The following is a 22,305-nucleotide window of genomic DNA, read 5'->3' as shown; positions in this document are numbered from 1 at the left end:
GCAGGACGTCACATAAATACGTGTTTTGCTGTTAGTGCTGTCTGAACGTCTCTACTACAGTTTTATTGGTGTTTGAAAGTGTATGTGGTGATTGTTAAACAAATTTCAGCAATATGAAAGTTATCCTTTTTTGTGATTGAAAAATTTGTACTTATTTTGACCGGATAATGAAAAATAATTAATTATTATTTAAGAAAATATAAATCGAAACGTGATGGGGGCAGTGACGGAAGTATTGTTGAGTACAACTTAAAAATGGCCATCAAAGACTGTCAAATACCACGCCCCTCACACCTCATGACTAGACTAGATTTAAAATTTAATTATAATTAACACAAATGTACATATATGTAAAAATATCTCTGATAAGTAATGTATAAATTTAAGACATTAAAAAAAAAACTCTTTTAGGCATCATTTAAGCTGCCGAAAAAAAATATATAAAAAAAAGGGTAGACAATTATATAAAAGTATCCTGTGGGTACGGTTAGTATTATCCAACTTATGTTAATGTTTTTCGCGAATTCAAGTACTTTAGCACGTCCTAGTAAGTTGATTTCGAGACAGCAAGAGCGATGCAACACGTGTTCCAGGTGAAATTACCATTATTATCGATCATCTCGCTACGTCCTAACGACCGGCAATAGGCGCAGGCGAGACGTGAATTTTATCCACAGATTTTAATGCGAAGACCGGACCAGACCCGTCCCGTTAGTGCCCAGTAATTGTGCTTTGTTTACCTTTTCTGTTATAGTAACACCAGCGTTTGATTAGATCTCGCCTCCCTTGTATGGGAAATTTATGGCGATAACTTTTCTGTGGACTCCTGTGGATATCGACGAAATGGTGAAAAGAAATATTAGGTATTGTTTGTAAATTTTATATACTTATTTACACTTACATATGTAACGTTTTTATGTTTATTTAAAAAAAAAATGCTTTTTTGTTAGACTTTAGAAGTTTAGACGTTAGACTTTAGGAAAAAATAGGCGATCTTTTTATGCTCTATTCTTTTATACTATGAACATTGTTTAGCTTTCCGCTGTATCCTGCACAAAGCAGTTTAGTTAGAGGAAACCTAGGAACCTAGTGCTAAGTCACATCCATTCTCCACCATTCTCCATAATTTTGGTTCACAAAAAGTTACTGTTCTATATATCTATATTTTTTAACATATTTTTTTTTTTTCAGCTTCACGCTGTATCTCGCACACAGCAGGGTAGGCAGAGGGAACCAGGTGGTAAGACACTCCGTTCCCCACTATTCAAATGGACTTACTAAATTAATTTGGAGCTTAGAATTTTAGCTATTCTTATATAAGAAGTTTTTCTGCCATTAAAAAACAAATTGATAAAGTAAACTTCTTATTTATAGTATTGAAAAAGATTATACAATAACATTCACATTCGACGGTTATGCCCGAAGATTTTCACTCTCGATTCACAATATTTTCACTTTAAAGTGTTACCTCTATCTAAAAACGACGTTATGCTTTTATCCCTTATCTCTTAGTATTGCTTATCTGTTTTAATGGTAACAAAATATTTGAAAGCCACATTTGATATGTGCAATACAAAACTTAAATGAGTGCAGTTTCCTTTGATTTCATTATCTCTCGCAGTGACTACAACGAGTTCATGTTATTCGATGTAATATTTATGTATTCGATTTAATGTTACGATTACGATTATTTTGTCGTTTGGAACTAGTTTAAAATGTATGCCGTTTTTTAAGGTTCCGTACCTCAAAAAGTAATAACGGAATCCTTATAGGATTACTTTATGGTCCTTCTGTCTGTCCGTCAAGAGCATTTTCCTACGGTCTACTGTCTACGGTCCCTTGAAGAAAAGAAAAAGTCAACGCAATTGAAATATACGAGTGTTTATGCATAGTTTTTACGGATACGGATGAAATTCACCGCGTAATTAAACCTATAGGGTAATTCCCGTGGTCCTACAATTATGAAATTTGGCAAGAAGTGAAATCTTTCAGTATTAGTAAATGAAAAATCCAAAAAGTGAAAAAAGTAAATAATAATTCGGTGTTACTTTTAATAAAGATGAACTATGTCTATGCTTGTAACTCTTAATTCTAAGCTATTCTTCTACACGCTTCATATACTCGTATAATAATAATAAAGTTTTAGTTTTCGTAATAACTATGAGAATTACATCCTATTAGAGGCTAGTTTATTGGTAGTTACGATGATCGATTTACAGCCCATCTGCTTGTATGTGATGGATTCTACCATATATAATAAATGCATAAAATATATATACATAGGCAGGTATGTATATGAATTAACACTCTATTTACTTATGTTCGACCCTTCCTGTTTAAACTATTTAAAAAATTAACTATTATATTAAAACTATTTAAAACTTTTTCACTCTACACGCAATACCTCCAGAATTCGGCGGAAAATGGGGACCAGAGTGTCTTATCACTAGGTTACCTCTGCCTACCCTGCTGTGTGCAGGATACAGCGTGATTTCTTTATTTTTAATCATTCATTCTCCGAGTGGGAATTGAACCCATAACCGACCGCGCTTGTGCCGCTGCGCCACGACGACGGCCTCAATTATTTCAATTTATACAAATACAATCTGGTTAGTTACTTAACTGGGTTCCATGTCCGATTTCACTTGTTTCTAATTCATTGCACTCCTTGGCATCTGAATATTGCAATTGATTACCATTTCTAAATATTTTACACTCGACAGTCTTGTATACGTTACCCTTTACACGGCTCCCTGTGACTGTGGGACTTGTTCGTGTATTGTATCTTGTTTGAGTTCGCTAAGACTGCGCTCAGTATTTATTATTTTTTGTGCCTATACTTTATTTAGAAATTAAATTTTCTTTATAGCGTTTTTTAGGTGAATAGTTGACTGTGAGTTTTTCAATATTGTTTTTCTTTCATAGACATAGATTTGGATATTTCATGAAAGGGGAGTATCCTTTGATAGTATCATCTTTCACAAACTGCGAATTTATGTGACGTTGGGGGCATCCCGGACATCACATCAACTCGCACTAGTGTATTTATTATGAATAAATGGCGCACAATAAAAATAACACATTTTTCATGTAAGTTATATTTATTATTGTAGTGTTGAGTTCTGCCACTCAACTTTTTTCAAAAATTCGGCAGAAAGTGGAGAACGGAGTATCTTAACACTAGGGTCCCTCTGCCTACCCTGCTGTGTGCGGGATATAGCGCGAAGCTGATTTAATTTTGATTTTTAATTTGTAAAGATAATGATTTTTCAAAACTATAAAATTTGATTTAGACTATACAAAGATAGTTATGCGGCATAGTAGATGTGCCGGCGGCAGGATGCGAAAGTAAATAAATGTGTCTGTTTTATTTACCGACGCTGCCTTCTATACGTTTTATTGGATTGGTATCTTGCTACGGGCGGCTCCGGATAGGTTTCACATCACTAATTTTATAAGGAAAGGATTAATCGTTGAATATTCTATTTTATTTTTATAAGATGAAAGAAAGATAATCTTTTATGCTATATTTTCACGAATATAATACGATCTAGTCTAACTTATATTCTAGAACAATATCTAAAGCAATTGTAGAAATCACGTCGAATGCTATAGGTATGATTCATATTTTATGACTTGCCCATAATTCGTGATTACAATAATTTTAAATTATAAGTGGAGGGATCGCGCCACAAAATATGGAAAATTACACCTCCGCGAGAACTAGGGAGCACTGCGGGATTGCAGTACGAATTGCGAAATGACATTTACAACGATCGGTCCTGCCCGTTCGCTTAATTAGATCGTAAAGTCTATCTGTGCCCTCATTACCGAGCACTCGGTGTTGCTATACCAAATAATTTGAAACTTTATAATTTACAAGTATTTTTTTAAGACTCGGAGGAGCATACTTCCTTCTAGCAAGAAGATAGAGCGCGGCGTTAAGTTCTGTGCGTTTAATAAAATAATCTTCAAGTACAATTCGGCAAATCATTCATTAAGAAGTAAAATATTAATCAGTTTTATTGTGAACGTCTATTTATAGCCACATAATTATAATATGTATGTAAGTCGTCAGTCTAATAAGTTTAACATTTACGATGGGTTGGTAATAAATTCTAGCATGATAAGCTCAACCGATAAGCACATTTTGTTATGAAATATATAGTTTTGTTTACATTTACATTGAAACTTTATTTAAATGTTATTATTAATAATATTAAATACAAGATTAATGATGTCGTTCTAAATGTATTTGTTAGGTGTGATAGATAGATATTTAATATATATATATACATAATTATTAAATAAATAAATATATTAAATGTTTTCAGAATGTATGTTTGTGTGTTAATTCGATACGAAGTGTCTTTTTTAAAAGTTAGACTTGAAAAAGTACTAAAAGGAATCAATAACGTATTTTTTAAAAAAATTTTAATAACTTATACATTTACCTTATTTTACGAACTTGGTAAAGAGAAGCTATCAAAATGTAGGTATATGTGTGCATTCTCTGTCTATAGGTTTAGAGACATCAAACATTGCGTGTTTGATATCGAAGTCCAGCATCGCATTTTGTCTAACTTAATGACTGAGTAAAAACGTAAATATTTTTACTTCGACAACTAAAATTTTTTTGCAGAGGGAACCTTTTAATATTAAAAGGTTCCCTCTGTGTTAAAACATTCCATTCCCATTAAAACACTTTCGTACTTCCCGCCGAATTCGGGGAGCATTGCCTGTTTAGTAACAGATCTCAACCCTGCGCTTTGCCTAGTTACCAGAGCAAGGAGATATAAAATGTTTAATTTCTTCAAGTGAGAATCGAACCTACAATCTGTCTCGTTTATTCTTATTCCTCTGCGCAACTGCAGTTTATATTAATTATTAACTAAATATACATGCATCACTAAAGTGTTCTTTAGATATAGTATAAAACTTAGGATTAGATAAACCGTCACCCTGTTTGACTGTTTCAACCGATAGTGCCGTTTTATACACAATAATCTTATATAACGTTGTAAATTATGAGTACCAATTTCGCAGCCTCCCATCGCTTCCTCGACTTTCACAAACGAGATTTGCTCTGATAAAAACCTATTGGTGTCAGCTGCCCAGATTGTACGAACCTGAAAGCGCATGTACTGCACCTATCTCTCAGACACGGGCCATGGGCTAAGCAAACACCATGGGGATGGTCCAAATCGTGAGAATTTTGTTTAAAGACTATAATATAGAACTATATGTATATTAGTCGTTGTTTTGATTGTTAAAGAAATGTTATTGTTGCTCTATCTAAAGGTTTGAGTTAGGTATGTGCATAAATTATTATTTTGGCATATGGCACAGAGGCACCAAGTGACTAGTGGTAGTAGTAAATGTGACTAGTTGTAGGTTCGACCCCATTCGATTAAATGAAATATTTATTAAATTTTATATTTTTATTTCATTGCTCTAGTGTCGAGGCAAAACGCGACGTTGAGTTGAGCCATTCAATACGAAATGCCTCCAGAATTGGGCAGAAAATCGAGAACGTAGTGTCTTAACACTAGGTTCCCTCGGCCTACTCTGATGTGTGGGATACAGAATCAATCTGACTTATTTTTATTATGATACAGAAAAAAGCGAAACACAATAGCTCACTTCAACAACAGTAAAAACTCATCACTTGGACCGAGTCCATGTTACCTTTCACCGTAGAGATATTGTCCGTACGGCCGAGATCCCTGCAGCTCATTACCATATACTGTGGCCGTGACAGCATCGCAATTAACTATCTGTTTATTGTTGTTGAATTATAAACGACGTCCCGCCGTATCACTCCCGTGTTGCGAATGGAAAGCTGGGCTTGGTCTGTGTTTGGTTTAGATTTAGTGCTTTGTTGCTGGGGTCGGCCATTTCCTTAATAAATCTGTGCTGTGTGTGCTGTGTTTGATGGTTATTGTTATAATTTGTGACAATAAGATTCGTTCTTTAAGTTTCTGTATCCCGCATGTAACAGGGTATGCAGAGGGAGCGTAGTGTTAAGACACTCTGCTCCCCACTTTTGATTCAATTCTGAAGGTTTTGCGTGTTAACCCTTTGAGTCAAACGAAGTACAGGCTACTCGCTATTTGGCTTTTAATTTTAAATTAATTATTTTTATAGTATAGAGGCATATTGCATTGAAGCCGATCTTAAAGGGAACGAGGTGTCTCAGTACTAGGTTCCCAGGTTACCTCTGCCTACACTGCTAGGTACGGGTACAGAGTGAACCTAAAAAAATAGCAAAACAATTATTTAAATTTAAATTCCTTTTCTTTTGAATTACATACATATAAATCGATACTATTGATGATCATCGGTATTGGTATTGGTATTTAAATCTCTAATGAATCGATAACTAAACAACCTTTCACGATGTTTACACACAACCTTTCATACGTTCTGATTTCCAAAAGCGAGCTTAATTCGCTTCGGTTTCGCTTTTACATAAATAATGAGAAATGTCAATTGGTAAAACATGGCTCTAGTGCCATTTGCTTTGCGCGTCTTACAATGTAAAGAGCCCTAAAATACGTGCATTTACATTGGATCTGGATGATAACATCGTATAAACTATAAATTACTGTTTTCATTCTACTAGTATTTTTTTGTATGATTGTTGCAAAAATATATTTTTGTATTTAGTTAGAGTCATTGTTAAAAAAAATATATTTCACACTTAATTAATAGAAAGTTCTATCAATACTAACCTATTTATAAAATCAACTATTTTATTTTATTAATTTTTAAATATTTGATATGAAAATAGAGTCAATAGATTTTAACTAAGTTATATATAAATAGACTAAAAATAACAGATTTTAACATGAAATTGAATTTAATAAAATTAAATACAGTTAAACAGTCGCACGAGTCGAGACGGCAATTCCATTAGTGTTTAATAGCAAAGATTAATAGCAATGTAGAGACATATTATTTTATCGAATCTCACATAAAGGAGTGGCAGAGACTTCTCACAATTTCTACATCACAAATTTATGGCAGCATTAAGCAATTTATCGTTGGCCTTTATATAATATTATAATTAAAACATAACAATTTAAATTTAATTATTATACCATCAGACTACAGCTTAGTCGTGGCGTAGGGCCACAAGTGTGTGTCTGTTAACGCGACTGGTTGTGGTCTTGATCCTCAATCGAGGAAATGAAATGTATATTTTAATTTCTTAGCTCTGGTGTCGAGGCAGAGAGTCGCGGCGTTGAGTTCCGCCACTTAACATGCAAGGTCTCCAAAATTCGGCAGGGAAATGAGAAAGGGATGGTGGAGAATTCCGTCCGAAAAGAATTCCTTCTTAAGGAAAAAAAGGGAACCCTTATAAGATCACTTTGTTGTCCGTCTGTCTGTTTGTCTCTCTGTCAAAAATCTTTATCTCAGGAACGCTTGGAGATAATGAATTGAAATTCAAGCCACATACTCAGTTCTTCGGTCCCTTGACTTGCTAAAAAAATCTTATTTCGTAATTTACTTAAAAAAAGATATGACCGTTTATATCGCATAAAAGGCAGATTTTGACGCTATAAATGAATTAATAGAGTACTTCCGGTTGACCTAGAATTATGAAATTTGGCAGCTAACATCTCCAGTACAGTACTATTACAAGATAAAATTTTACTTTTCTGGTCAAATCCTGAAAAATTCTTAAAAAAAGGCAAAATTTGGTTTGAAGCCTCTAGTATAAGTAAGGTATTAGATGAAAGGGCTCTGGCTAAGATAAGCTTTAATTTCCGAAAAAGGTCGAGATCTCCATTTTTTGTACGGAGCCCTCGGTGGGCCAGCCCGATTCGTGCTTGTCCGGTTTTTTTAATAATATACTTACATGTGAATACTGCCTTTCGCGCTTCTAGGGCATAACTCACATAAATAAAAATCGACCGCTTAATTAAGCGATAACTCATTTTAATTTCGTCTCACTCGGAGCAGTCTAAGCGAAAAATTGTAAAAGGTTATAAATAATTGTACTCTCACATTGGTATCGACATATGGTAATGATGGAACAACCTGCGATTTATTTCGAAGCACAAGCTTTCAAAGCGTATGAAGAATTTTAATTTCAGTAATTTATTACGAATAATGAAATGAGTTATAGTATGGTATCTGTCATGTTGTTAACGTCGCCTTTAATTTTTTTTTTTAGTTATTACAACTTTTTTTTAATTGCTTATTTGCTGATAGTGGTATAAATAGTTCTAGTCGATTAAAATTATCGTGGCTTTAGTAAATACCGTATCTATAGTACGGTCTATCTAGATATAACTAGCAAGGTAGGCAGAGAGAGCCTAGTGTTAAGACACTCCGCTCCTAACTTTCCGCCGAATTCTGGACGCATTACATGGAACTCAACGCCGCGCTTTGCCTCGACACTAAAACGAAGAAATTAAAATTTAAATATTTCATTTCCTCGAGTGGGAATCGAACCCACAATCTTCCGCGTTTCCAGTTACACGCTAGTGCCCATTGCCTCTAAAAACTTAACTAGCCTCTATTTAACTCTACTTGTGCTTACATTTATAAAGCAATAAAGACCTGCACTGTATTTATAATACAAAAGTTATAGTGTTGCGTGATAATATCCATAACAACTTTTAAAAGAAAGTTATGGGTGCAGTCCAACTGATAAGATAACATCAATAGCGCATTTCAAGAGGTTCTCGTCCCCTTTTTGTCAATATGTTTAAGTATTTATCTTGCATCGAGATAAGCCAGACCAACTCATATAATGTAATTAGTCTGTCATTCGAATACAGTTTTTTTATCTCGTGTGCCATCGACACCACTCAACACTATGAATTAAACGTATCCGTCAAGTGTGTTATTAATGTATTGTGTTCCCTCTAATGTCGATATGGAATTGATTTTTCGTCTGAATAAACAATTGAGGCCAGTCGTGCTATGGGTTGTGGGTTCGATTCCCGCTGGAGGAAATGAAATATTTAATATTTCCATTTTCTTCGCTCTGGTGTCGACGTAAAGCGCGATGTTGAGTTTCGCCACTGCAACAAAAAAATAGCGGGCCATGAATGAATTCGACATTTCGCTGGGCGCGTGACAGTGAGGCGTGTTCGAATGTTAACTTGCGCATACATCATCGTTCTTGATACACCTGCGATGCCCCGCCCACACCCCTTCCCCCCGCACCTCTCCAGGCCCCTCCAGGCCCCTGTCTTTCGCCTGCCATCATCAGGGCACCATTCCATGTCCAGACACCACCGAGAGTGGTCGTTATTGCCGCCGCAATTAAAAAACGTTCGGTTATTTTTGAACTTTGTGCACTTGTGAACTTTACGTGTTTCAATAACGTGATCGTCCTTTTGAAGAGTTCAACGATATATGGTAAGTTACCATATTTTATTTTAATTAGGTATTTATAAATAGTGGCTAAGTCGATATATTTATAAGAGTTACTTCACTATCGGCTCGTTGAAGTAGTATTATAATCAATCTCGCCTTTTATCACTAACGTGATAAATAACCTATTTATAAATTGGTGTTCATAGTATGTAATATAATAATAATTTTATAGTTCGTAGAAACATGGTAATTATAAATTTAAAAAATCAGCTTTACGCTGTATCCCGCATATAGCAGTGTAAGGGAGAGGTAAGCTTGGAGCCAGAGCGAAGAAATGAAAATAATAATTAATTTCGCCGATCAATCGAACCCACGACCGTCGTCGTTACTATAACACCCTTGTACCCTGCGCCTCTACACATAAACAAACAATAATATGTACTAAATGAGTGCTTCAACGTTTTTTTCACTGCTCTACCTGTTGCCGAGAGGGGAGGAGTTTGACATGAAGAATACAACACGCAAGCGCGAAAACTTTCAAAAACAAAGCCAAGTTCACTTTCATACACATCTCTTCTATTACTATTATATAACAAAATCTAGATATTGCGTGTGTTGAAATTACTTTTAAAATACTTCATAGTTTTAATGCGAGTCTAAAATGTAATTTAGTAAAAGTTGTTCAATGTAAAATTATACTTAGGAGATTGTAAAAACTATTGGTTATGACTTGTGTAAAAAAAATATAATTAAATGACTAGAAATTCCTGTTTTCAACTTTTTGTCTAGATATCTAAAGTTACTTTTTTATTAATGAACTTGTCGACTGCCAAAACAGAAATGTATTTTGTACAACGTAATTAATAACTTTATTGTTAACTTTTATAAAAAATTATAACTTTATTATTAACTTTTTTTACAACATTCATTGGTTGTTAATGAATGTTGTATTTAGAAATTTTTTAGTTGTAAAAAATTACAAATACTATTTGCCATATTTTTAATTGAATTTAGGACTATCACATACATTATACGGTCAACATACAAACAACATCTAAAAATAAAATATTGAAATATCTATACTTGAATAGCAAAATAATAAGAGGCACACTTCTATGCAGTATCTAGGCAGCCGGCTATAAATAAGATTTCAAACGCATTTGTTCACTATAGTTTGAGCGTGTGTACTGCCTGCCATTGGATTGTCGACGATGTCCCAAAAGATACCCGTGGAAACTATGACGGTGGAATACGGCACGAGAACACCTATAACATTGTCTATTATATAGACAATGAACGCTGTTTTATATATTAAGCTAGTCGTGGTAAACACGACTGGTTATGGGTTCGATTCTCTCGCGAAGAAATTATATATTTGTTTATATTTCTGTTTATTCGCTCTGATGTAGGAGCAGCGGCGTTGAGTTTCGCCATGCGTAATCCAGAATAAGACGGAAAGTGGGGAATAGAGTGCCTTAACACTACGTTTCCTCTGCCTATCCTGATGTGTGCAGGATACAGCGTGCTTTTTACATTTGGACAACAGTATACTTATGTTGTTCTCCTAATCTCAGTTATTTGGGATTCGAGTCGAGCGTTCACGAGTAATTTAGATGGAATTCACAACAAATTGCGACAGCGCTAATAACTGTTATGAAAAAGTTTATTGTTTGGCGTCATTATGTCCGAAAATTGAGGTATATGGACATGTTAAGTGAAAGGTGAACTCGAATTATTATTTTTTATTTATATTTTAATAATTACACCAAAAAATATATTATCGACATTAAAATTATTATAATATTTTTTTCTTTAATTTATAGTAGGTACAGGTAAAAACTAAGGCCCGTAATCATAAATCGCTCTCAACTCTGAGATCGATCTGGAGACCGTTCTCATAATTGAGTTAGAACGATTTTTAAACACGGGCCTTAGTTTTTACCTATATAAAATTTACTAAATAGAGCCAGTTAATAATTTAGTTAAACATAGCACTTAGTGAGGCTAAAGAAAGGACAGTGTTCGCATGTCTCTTAGCATTTAGTCCTTCAGCTAATAGCTCCGACGTGACTACATATGTTCGATCTCGATCGTTAATCTTAGATTCCCTTAAAGCGAAGTCTTAATGTGTTGTCGATTCCGCCATTACCGTGTACCGAGAAGGCTAGGTAATTTTTATGAGCATGTTTTTTAAATGTCTTCATTTTATATACAATTTAACAAGAATTGTAATTAAGAAATATAGACAATGTGTAAAAGGCCAGTCTTGGCTCAAGGGTGTGACTTGTGGGTTCGATTCCTACTTGAAGATATGAAATATTTATTAAAATGTATGTTTTCATTTCTTTGATCTGGTGTGGAGGCATAGCGCGACGTTGAGTTACGCCACAAAACGCGCAATGTCTTCAGAATTCGGCGGAAAATGGAAAACGGAGTGTGTTGACACTAGGTTCCCTTTGCCTACCCTGCTGTTTGTGGGATACACCGTGAAGCTGATTATTAATTAATTAATAAATTTAATTAATTCACTAACAATGTATACATAACATCAAAAAATATCAAAATCAATCAATTGATATCGAAAAATATGAACGTAATATGGTTCTGATATTTAATTGGTTTAAATCCAGATGTAGCTGATGGCGACGGGAAGTCTTCAATTAGTGTTAATGCATCTTCCAATTCGCGCTCGCACTGTTATACTTGTGAACGTGTGTTTTTGTGCGTGTTGAGTGTAGGTATGAGTATGACTAATATCCGCTCGGGGACATCTGCTTCATGCTTGAAGACTTGATGTCATCCATAATAATTTTATCTATAACGTTTATAAATTTTCTATAACACGATTGTTAGTTTATTGGCACTATATATATATATTGCAATATAAATTTAAATACTTTGTAAAGTTATTGGTACTACATTACCTTCAACAAGGCCGTCTCGTTCAGGAATATATTTATGATGGGGATATATAATTCTTGCTATAATGTTTTTTAGGGCTTTGCGTTACTGCGAGGCCGTCGGTGCCCAGCAGCACATGGGTGTGTCTGTAACGGGGCGGTTGTGCGTTCGATCCCCACTCGACTCAATGAAATATTTGTTTACATTTTTATTTTTATTTCTTCGGTCTGGTGTCGATGCAAAAGATCAGCACGTAATGCCTCCAGAATTCGGCGGAAAGTGGAGAACGGAGTGTCTTAACACTAGGTTCCCTCTGCCTACCCTGCTGTGTGCGGGATACAGGATGAAGCTGATTTAATTTAATTTAATTTTAAAAAGTCGAAGTGTGTACTTTTATTGTGTCGTACGGAAGAGATAACCTGTTCTTAATAACATATGTGTGTACGTACGCTATGGAGAAAGAGAATGCCACAATCATTTATCACGATATAATTCTAAAGTATTAGAATTTTTTTTTTACAATTAGTCTGCCATTGAATATTAATGATGCTTTATAGTCTTGTGTAAAAGTTGACTTACAGTTTGACATTATTACGGTAATAATATGTCAATATTTATTTTTGCGTTTTTTATTTTAAAAAAGACACTATTAATCTATTTTTTTTATTCTGGCATTTTACATTTATCATTAGATTTATTAAATGTTATATTTAAAACTAGTGACCCGCTCGCCGCTTTACTTATCTGAATTACTTTGGTTTTCTAATAATAATAATAATATTTTAAAAACAATATCTATTTTTATATCAAAAAGAAGTTTCGGCCAATTCAATAAAACCGTTACTTATAGCAGTTTTGTTGAACAAAATAGTATAACTTTGTTATTTTTAAACCGATTGATATAAAATACTAAATTTTAAGGAATTAGTAAATAAGGAAAGGTCCGATTCTGAGATTAGCGTGAACAAACGCACAGACAGATAAAAATAAAATAAAATAAACACCACCAAAAACAAATTTTCTTATATATTTGCAACGTACAGACACCGATTCGTTCCGATTTTACTATAAGCATAGATGACCCTCATATTGATACAAGCGTTGTGGCCGAATCTGATTTATCACGTCGCCGTGTTCACGTGACGCCCGCCTGTTTATGAGTATGTTCATTTGACAGGAGATGGATGCCTGGCGGGCTTTCTTATTGCTGTCGTTTGTTCTGGGATTTATTGGACACGAAGTAACGGTCGCGCCCTCACCGGTCCTCCGGTGGTACTCCTGATGTATTACAGGGTACACTCGCCGTGTTTTCTTCAACAGTGCCTGATTTTCGATGATATAATAAATGAATTTAAATTTGTTTGATTTACTAAATTGGGTCCCATTGGCCTTATTGTATTGGAGACGTGCATATCTTATTTAAAATTTTATATTATTAAATATAATAAATTAATATAATAAATATAATAAAATAAAATAAATAAAATATAATAAATTAATTAAGGCTACAAATATATTTAAATTATTAATAAAATTAAAAGTTGCAACAACAATAAATGCTATTGTTTTATGTCTTCTAATATGTACTTAAGACAAAGATTACCAATAGGTAGTTAGTTTAACAAAACGGATAGTTTATTAATATTCATATATATTAATCTCATGTAAGACTTGGAAGACGATGCACGGAAACCCATAATTTATGTCATCGGTGGAGATTTATAGGACGGTAATAGTTTTAATTTATTAACTGCAACAAACGTTTGCGTAAAGTGCATTGGGTACTTTCTAACGTGCCACTAGTTATTTTTGCCTCTAAAGTCCCTTTTATATAAATAAATGATGTTGTTTATAAGGGAAATGTGTAAGCTTGGATCGTAATTCATTCGATGAAAGTAGTAATAAATAAATTGTTTTAAGCAATTTAACACAGACAAGAATTCATTATCAATTTGAAAATCTTCATATATATCTTTGATTTGTTATTAATTTTTATTACCTATATGCTTCTAGTCATCTGTAATAAACTAAGCTTAGATGAAATGTTAAAGCTTTTCATTGGAAACGGCCATTAACTCATGCTTTAACTTTTTATAGACTGTAAGTGTCTAGCATTCGATTACGCCTTCATTGTTTAACCCTTCATATCTCAAGTACACGAAACGTTTACAGCAATGAATGTGTACTAACTAGCGGTGGCGGTGTTATTTATGACGGCCGATACTATCGATCCGGACTTGTCAATCATTTTGTACCAACGAAATGTCTACGAATTCTACTCGATACATGTTCAAATGATTCTAAATCTTGGGATGTAGAGAATAAATGATTTAAATCGTGAAACACTATTTGTAGAACGTAAGCGCAAGTTAGCCACGGTCATCCATCATTCATGGGTCCGGACGCGTAACGAGCCTTTATTCGAGAGTGGATAGATGCGCTCGCGACGGTTTTTACACCCTCCTGCGTTTTGATGGATCACGAATTTGTATTGGCCTTACTATTCAAATATACATCTTGATCAACGTCTCCTCTTCCAGTAGGTACAAAGGATTTACGTAAGTTTACGTTTTTAGTTTACACGTTATCTGCGTCTCTATCTCCAACATGTGTTAAGTATCCCTTAATGGTTGCCTATTCATTGCTGTAAATGGCGTTTGTTATTTCCATGCCTCCCTTTTCAACTTGGCCTCAAGCTTCGGTATCTGATGCGCATAATTGAATAACTAATACAATCTCGACTCCCCACTGTAAGTAAGCGACGTTCGTTCGTACGGAAGAGATCAGACCCCAACGATCGTCAGATTTTATCTTAACATTGACATTTCAATACTGGTATGGGATCAATCGTTCGCTGATGGTGGTACGTTGACATTTAGTTAAGAAATATGGTTGCCAGATGAACAATACGAATATTAAGAATAGGTTTTATTGATGTAATAGTTGTATTTTGTGACCAAAATTAATAGATTGTTATAATTTGATTTTTTTTTATATGTAAAATATATTTTTTTTAATGTCGAATGTCGTATTATCATACTGATTTAGTCCTGTAATATCCTAGGCGGATATGCATCCACTCTGAATTATAATTAAATTTAGTTTTTTCTTAAGAAACAGCCGATATTTAATTTTAAAACAGATATAAATTCATCCATATTTGATCGCCTTCCTCTTTAATTAGGAAGAATATCAAAATGTCTTTTTTTTCATATTTGTATCTACTGTATAAAGAGTCATGAATTAGAATTGCCAAGCTCAATAAATTTTCAATGAGGTTTACAACTTTGTCGAAAGGTTTCACGATCTTGCACAGACAGTACTTTCGATGGCACAATTTTATAGCTAATATATTATTCGATATTATGACTTCTGTAATTTTGAGCTCGCTCTATACCATAAATGACGTTGTTTCCAAGTTTTACTTAGTTACGCGTGATGAAACGTTTACAAGCTTAAGTCTTGTGATGATGATTGATGGCGGTTGTCAAACTGATGACAGACGAACGGATAGACAGTTTCATTTCATCTATTTGCACCTACTTAAGTCTAATGAAAATATTTTTTAAGGTTTTAGTATCGATACATGAATTAATAAGTTATCTGTAGTAATATGGTTAGTTTGGTTGGTTGGTTGAATGTGCTAAACCTGAGAAACTACTAGTTTCAATTGAAAAATCCTTTTTTTTAATAGTCTATATACATATTGGGGATGATACCTATATACCTTAAGAAGGTGTTATTATTTGTTTTTATTTTTGTAACTTTAAGCTGTGTCCCACTCATGTCTCTACAGTAGAAGGAACCTTAAACCTATTATTAAGAAACTCCGTTTCCATTAAGACACTTTCTGCCGAATACTTGAGTCTTTTAAAATAAAGCTCTTATCTATATATATAAAAGGACTTGTCCTCACTGACTGAGGTAAGACGCACGCACAGCCGTAACCGCTGTGCGTAGAAACTTGAAATTTGGACAAAAGTTTACTTTCGTAATCTGGACATCCACTAAGAAGGGATTTTGAAAAATTTTAACCCTAAAGGGGTGAAATAGGGGTTCAAAGTTTGTATGAAAAAAAAATTAAATCGGCACCGATTTTTATAAAATTTAAAATTTAGATTTTTAAAAGTATTTAATTAAACACGTGTTTCATCGTTCTAGAATTCTCTCCCTAAGGGTGCAAATAAAGGGTTGAAAGTTTGTATGGGAAAATTCTTAAATCGCCACCGATTTTTATAAAATTTGATATTTAGACTGTTAAAAACATTTAATTGAACATATGTTTCATGGGTTTCTAGAATTCACCCCCTAAGGGTGCAAATAAGGGGTTGAAAGTATGTATAGATTTTTTTTTAAATCGGGACCAATTTTTATAAAATTTAAAATTCAGACTATTAAAAGTATTTAATAGAACACATGTTTCATGGTATATTAGAATTCCCCCCTAAATACGCAAGTGAAGCTGCGCGTGCCCGCTAGTAAGAGTATAAGAGTAAAAAAATCTATTATTCGTAAATAAAGCGTTTCGATTATTAAGCGTTATATTTCGATCGCCGTTCGCTCCAAATTACTCAATAACGCGGTCAGTGTTGGTTCTTTAAAATTTTTCAATACTATTGTTCTTATAACAATGCACCTCTTTCTATACGTCTTTTTAAGCGTCGTGACTTTCACTTAATGAATATACCAATAAATCGATGAATATATTGAGGAATATATTGATGAATATATTAAGGATGAATAATTGAGGCTGTATAATGTACACAAGTATGTGAATATAATGTGACGGTTGTGGGTTCGATTCCCGCTCGAGGGAATGAATTATTATTTATAATTATTATTTGATTTCTTCGCTCTAGCACCAACGCAAAAGTACGGCGTTTTCCCCAGTTTCACTTAACGTAAAATGCCTCGAAAATTTCGAAAAAGTGGGGAATAGAGTGTCTTAACAATAGGTTCCCTCTGTCTACCTTCCTGTGTGCGGAATACATCGTAAAGCTGATTTTTTAAATTTAATAATAAAGCAACATAATTAATTTCGAATCTAACAACTTTGTGAATATAAATTTAATTTCGAGGTTATTTATTATGTAGGCAATATATTGTTTATTCTTCTAAATAGTAATTTAATTCTTATTTAAATTATAATAAAAACTGTTTTTCTTTGCTACGACGTGTGCCAAAATGTCGTAGTCTAGACACAGCTATCAGTCATTAAAAATAAGCTTGATTTCATAGCGTGAGTTTTTGTTGGTATTTTTGACATTTCTCGGAAATTAGGTATAGATAAGGCGTTTGTCGTGTTCAAAAGCGTACCTACTTTATTGCATGTTATTTATGTATTCTAATAAATTATATTTTAGATTTACTTCAATATAAAAATCACGCTGTATCCCGCATACAGCAGTGCAGGCAGAGAGATCCTAGTGTTAAGACACTCTGTTCCCCACTATCCGCCAATTTTTTTGAGGCATTGCGTGTTGAGCTGCGGAACTCAACGCCGGCCGATTTACTTCAATATGTAAGTTTCAATCCAATTTTCAATATTCACTATAATATTTTGGATTTTAAAATAAGAGTAGCCTCAGGGTTTAGTTGTTAAAGATATTACTTCATTTATGTTAGTGGGTGACTGATAAAATTAGTTAAGTTATTACTTAACTACGTCCCTTTTATTACTTAAATCCATGTGGCATATTTGAAGGCGTGGTTTATGATTGGTATAAGCATTTAATTAATTGACTTTATAAAGCGTAATATTTATTAGTAATAATTATTATACTGTTATTTATATGGAGGCCAGTCGTGGCTCAGGGGCACAAGCATGTGACTGTAAGCGCGAGTAGTTGTGAGTTCGATTCCCACTTGAAGGAATGTGATATTCAATATTTTCGTTACTTCTCTGGTGTCAAGGCAAAGCGCAGTGTTGACTTAGCCACTCAACACGTAATGCCTCCAGAGTTTGGTGGAAATTGGGGAGCGGAGTGTCGTAACTCTAGACTCCTCAAAAAAAATACGAGTTTCGTATATAGTTATTATTATACTGTTTAGCTAAACTACAGAATTAATATCATCCGTCTACCAGCGTCTGAGAGCGGTACATACTCGTACGTAATTATCGTGGCATCGATTCTATGCGCCTCTCGGTAATGAAGATATCGTCCCATCTTCTTTATTGCTATCGTGAAATATAGAAATGCTTATAGCCAAATTTATAGCATGTTGTTTAAGGTTATGTATGTAGGGAGAACAATAAATAACTATTTTCTACATTTAATTGCACTTATTTTATGGCGTTGCCGTTGTGGCGCAGGGGCGCTTGGAGGTATGTCACTGTAAACTCAGCGGTTGTGGATTCGATTCTCACTCGAGGTAATGCAATATTTATAATAAAATTTCCTCGATTTGGTAACAAGGCAAAGCGCGGCGCGGCGTCGTAGTACTTCAGCTGAAAGTGCGGAATGGAGTGTTTCGACACTGGGTTCCCTACTCTGCTATGTGTGAGATACAGAGCTCACAGGTAAAATTTTTATTTTATTTTTTAATTTATTTATTAGGAAGAGAAAGAAGAAGAAATTAATCAATATCTAAATAGAATTTCGATATTGACATTTTAATAGAATAGAATTGTAATATTGACGTTTTAATCGAATAGAATTTTAATATTGACATATTAATATAACTGTGTCTACATTTGAAGTCGTGTTAAGTATATTTTTATACTGTGTCTACAACACAACCTGTCCGGTTCGGCAGCGCGCAGGACGTTCACCGCGGACGTGCATAAATAATTGTAATCACTTTTTATCTCGGCGACACCATCTATTTTAGATCTCTCTCGACTCTTGGACATGGCGATTAGAGCTGAGCTGATGGGTTTAGATAATATTTTAAGTATGTAAGTTTATTATGAAATAAATTGTTAAATGATTTATGGTTAAATAAAAATTCAATTAATATCAGCTTCACGCTGTATCCCGTACATACGAGGGAGGCAGAGGGAAACTAGTGTTAAAACACTCTGTTTCCTATATTGCGTCGAATTTTTCGAGGCCTTGCATGTTGAGAGGTGTGATTCAACGTCGGGCTTTTTGCCTTAGTGTAAGTGCGAAGAAAGGAAAATTGTAATAAATAATAAAATACATTTTCTTGAGTGGGGATCGAACCGTCGCGTTACAGTTGTGTACGCGATGCCTTGTACCCCAACGCCACGACGTTCTCGATTTATTTTTATTTCTTAATATATATATATATATATATATACCCATAAATATTTGTATAATTTATGCTTATATAAATAAATAGTTAATATAAATCACTTCCCACCTATATACTCGTAGATCTTTTAACTACATACTCAAAGGATTTTTTTTAATGTGGTTTTCATTAAAAGAATGATTTGAAGCTCAGGTATGTATATCTCTATATTAATATGTCAAGCAAAATCTTAATATCTATTTTTAAAAAAAAATGTGCGGACGGAGGAGTGTGAAACATGTGCCATCTATCTATCTATATATATAAAATCGAAAGGTCACTCACTCATCACGAAATCTCAGAAACTACATGTGAAAGGAATCTCAAATTTTGCATAGGAGTTACTTATAAGACGTAGGTGCTCTCTAAGACGGGAATTTGCAATATTCGACTCCTAAGGGGATGAAATAGAGGTTGAAAGTTTGTATGGGATTTTATTATTTTAAAATTATTTTATTTTAAATCGCCACCGATTTTTATAAAATTTGAAATTTAAACTCTTAAAATTATTTCATTGAACACGTGTTTCAGTGTTCAAGTACAAATAAGCGGGCGAAGCTGCGCGCGTCTGCTAGTATTTTATATATAGAGATAATCCACAATGCTGATACTTTGTTAAAATAATACATAAAATACATTAAATTAATAAAATAAATATGTAATGGTCCTCTAGCTAGAATAAAATATTTCATGAAAAATGTGGTCCATTCGGGTGAAGCGAAACACTGATATATTATGATGATTTTTACGACAAACTTTTATCTTATTTTTTGTGTCAGAACTGTATTAGTTATCGTCTATACAATAAAAAATTTCTTATCTCTTTGTTTTTTGTTTCAGATACGCCGTCGATGTGTTCAAGTATCGATGCATAATACAAACTTTTTATAAATGTAAGTTTTTACAATTTGTCTTTAATTTTTTATTAGGGGTTTTTTAACTGACTTCAAAAAAGGGGGAAATATAGTTTTATTGTTGAAATTGAATAATATTTGATTACCTACGTATAGTAGGTACTTGTCAGCTAAGCTTCCAAGCACGTTGTATATTTGTCCACAATTTTTTTTGGTAATTTTAAATCACATGAGATCATCATTATTGATTTAAATTATAGGTATATGCAAATACCACTTAGACTACAGTCCAAGTTTCGTCAAAATTGGTTCAGTTGTTTTTAAGATACAGATATCTACGCATTTCTTTGGACTTTAGAGAACGTGTGAGTATTAGATAAATATGTACTTAGGTTAATTTTCTTTTCAATTGACGAATATTTTTGTTGAGTTTAATATATTACAATTATTTTTTTATTTAATATTTTATTTACCACGAATATAGGTAGACTTTAAGTATAATTCTGTTGAGTCATTGCACTTGGATAAGGCAGTAAATTCGAATGACTGACTGGACTCTAAATAAATACTCATTTTATTGGCTATAATAAGACACCGTATGTTTATTGCTTGGTAACTTATTTTATTGTTGTTTCCAACGCTAGATTCTGTCACAAAATCACACTTTTATGAAATTTCGCGGAAAAATATTATTTTTATTTGATGATCTGTTGGATGGAGTTATAACTGTTGAAATTCGCAATATTCAAATTATTATTATTTACAATTTTTGAAAATATTATTCCACACGTAGGAAAGAAAAACACTTTTTAGGAAGCGAAGAAGAAAGACAAGCGATAATAACAATGATTTTCTAATAAGAATTTTGAGCGGTAGCTTTACGTTCATTCGACGATTGAAGTAGAAAGAGAGAGAGAGAGAATTCTTGCAAATCTATTTGATTAAAATATATTTTGAATTTAAGTTGAATTATGAATTTGAACGGTGCTTAATGTCAACTTTATCTTCGTATATAAATACATATTTCAGTTAGCACTATATTTTATCTAATGTTTTCTTTGTAAAGTTATAAAAAGATGTCATTACTTATTAAGAAATGATGTAATACCGTTATATTACTTCATTTAAAAATATTATACTTACATAGTTCAACACATACATTTATCAGATATAATACCGCGTTACTGCAACTATTAAGAAATAGGTAGGTACGTACAATAGAAGTGCTGTGGAACGAATGTAAGACAATGCAGTTGTAAAATTAATTATGAATAGAGCTCTTCCAAAGCTATGTAAAACTAGTTTAGCTTTTTTTATATTTTTAATTTTTTGCTTTTTATTGTACATTCACTTTTATTCGGACGGAATTGAATATATTTAATAGATCATTATTTCTTAAATGGGAATTGAACCCATAATCTCACTCTGATAATATTAATAATTGCGACAGGATGGATTAATATAATGCTGATTTACGTAGATAACTTTAAATTAATAATTACAATTATATGCTGTAAAATATTTAATGCTTGCATAAGAACTACATAAAAGATCTCTTACTGTGGTGTCTATTTTGCATTCTTACGTCTATTGAAACTTAATTCTAATGACACTTGGGAGAAATATCATATTTAAAATATAGCTATTGTCCACGTAACGTACTTTGCTAGGTACCATCACGCAACTTGACGGAGGGAAATGTTCTTACTTTCCCCCGAATTCTGGAGGCGTTGCGTGTTGAGTAGACGTACATTGACTCTACCTAAAATTATTAAATAAATAATTAGAAAAGAAAATTGTCAAGATTACTTCTAATACATCTAATTTGTCTAACAGCACAACCTGTCATTAATTTATTATTATGTTAATAATAATTCTAGCTAGATCTAAACAACAGGAAACATCGCACTAAATAATGAGACGTTTGTAATACAAATTCTAACTGCTGATTTTGATC

General features: G+C 33.3%; 1 protein-coding gene across 4 annotated transcripts in view; it reads left to right on the top strand.

Annotated features, from left to right (window-relative positions):
* Positions 1 to 22,305, top strand: part of Ntan1 (N-terminal amidohydrolase 1) — a 67,614-nt gene that overhangs the window by 25,428 nt on the left and 19,881 nt on the right. For 3 of the 4 annotated variants that reach the window (XM_085187568.1, XM_085187567.1, XM_085187569.1), the window contains one exon: positions 20,335 to 20,387. The gene's annotated coding sequence lies outside the window, so the exon portion shown is untranslated. Of the gene's footprint in view, positions 1 to 9,224; positions 9,379 to 20,334; positions 20,388 to 22,305 lie in introns of those variants that run through there. The other variant, XM_085187566.1, reaches the window with a different exon arrangement.

The sequence above is a fragment of the Heliconius melpomene genome, chromosome 7 (genome assembly GCF_056956725.1).
Source record: "Heliconius melpomene rosina isolate 202511_hmr_F chromosome 7, ASM5695672v1, whole genome shotgun sequence".
NCBI classification, from domain to species: Eukaryota; Metazoa; Arthropoda; class Insecta; order Lepidoptera; family Nymphalidae; genus Heliconius; species Heliconius melpomene.
The sequence above is the reverse complement of the archived record's forward strand: the minus strand, read 5'-3'. Positions and strand labels throughout refer to the sequence as shown.